At 36.7% G+C, this 1,395-nt stretch overlaps 1 protein-coding gene across 1 annotated transcript in view; it reads right to left on the reverse strand.

Moving 5' to 3' along the window:
- The window catches only part of COG6 (component of oligomeric golgi complex 6), a 62,775-nt gene that overhangs the window by 11,085 nt on the left and 50,295 nt on the right, over positions 1–1,395 (reverse strand). The window lies entirely within an intron of this gene.

Raw genomic sequence — 1,395 nt, forward strand, 5'->3', positions numbered from 1 at the left:
GGAGAGAGTCTTTCACAAGGAAAATAAAACTGAAACTAAATCATAATCAGTAATGATTTTAAATTCAATACTAATAAACATGTATTTGAAAAAGGTTAACTGAAAGAACAATAGACAAATTACAGCTATCAATTTTGCTTTAGTTATCTTCATATGAAAAAAGTCATAAACGTATTTTTACATTCTTAGTATAATCTTCACTTTGCAGAGAAACCTAATCAATAAATCTAGTCACAGCAGCAGCAATCATTTTTTAGTTTGAGTAGACTCGGAAAGATATTTGGGTATATATACTTTATTACTTCATTTTTACAGATAACTACCCCACATTTCATTTAATTTTCTTCCAATCCTAAAGACAAGCAAAAATTTGTAATATATCAAACTAGTAAAACGTAATACTTCCATGTCTGCTATTTTAAGAATTCGCCTTTATCAAACTAGTAAAACGTAATACTTCCATGTCTGCTATTTTAAGAATTCACCTTTTTACTTCCTAAAATTGTTTAGAAAAACACACTTTTCTTTCTAAATCAGGAGGGAAATCTTAATATTTCAATTTGGAGATTTTAACTGTCTTAGAGAGTTCTTTTTTTCTATGAAAAATGTTTCTCTTCTTAAATATGCCATTCTAACTCCACTTTAATAACCTACTTATGTCTAATCTTAAAGGTATTTTTTGTCTGTTCCTGTATTTGTAAAACGTTTGAAGAAAGTAAATGGTATTAAATGCATATCCTTCAGTTCTACTGCTTATTTGAAGAATAGATCAATCGCAACATTTACTGTGAAAAAGAAATTCTGATAATGGAAATTAGAAATGTCCCAGACAGTTTGGTGGGGTTGTCTGTTTGTTTATTTCAGAGCTAAAAGGTGCTAAAAATTCCAATTAGGAGTAGAAAGCAAAAAATGGCTCACAGCCAATCTTTACTGATGGCTTCAGATAAGAAGTTGTGACCTTTTTCCAAGCTCCCCAGCTCCAAAAGCTCTCCTGAGATAAATAGATATATATGTATCTAGCAATAGATGCCCAGAGTCTGGAGAAGGAACACAGGTCAGCAGAAGAGTGCCTGAAGAGCAGCACAAAGGAACCCCAGCCAGTAAGACAGCTTCATCGGGGGCCCAACTTCAATGCCTCTATGCAAACACATGTAGCATGTGGAATAAACAAGAGGAGTCAGAGACGTGCGCACGCCCGCAGGGCTACGACCTTATTGGCATCACGGAGACGTGGTGGAGTGGCTCCTATGATTGGAGTGTTGGGACGGAGGGATACAGGCTCTTTAGGAAGGACAGGCAGGGGAGACGAGGAGGGGGTGTCTCCCTCTATGTCAATGACCAGCTGGAGTGCATGGAGCTCTGCCTGGGGATGGATGAGGAGCTGACCGAGAGCTT

Source organism: Aptenodytes forsteri, unplaced genomic scaffold (genome assembly GCF_000699145.1).
Source record: "Aptenodytes forsteri isolate BGI_AS27 unplaced genomic scaffold, ASM69914v1 Scaffold155, whole genome shotgun sequence".
NCBI classification, from domain to species: Eukaryota; Metazoa; Chordata; class Aves; order Sphenisciformes; family Spheniscidae; genus Aptenodytes; species Aptenodytes forsteri.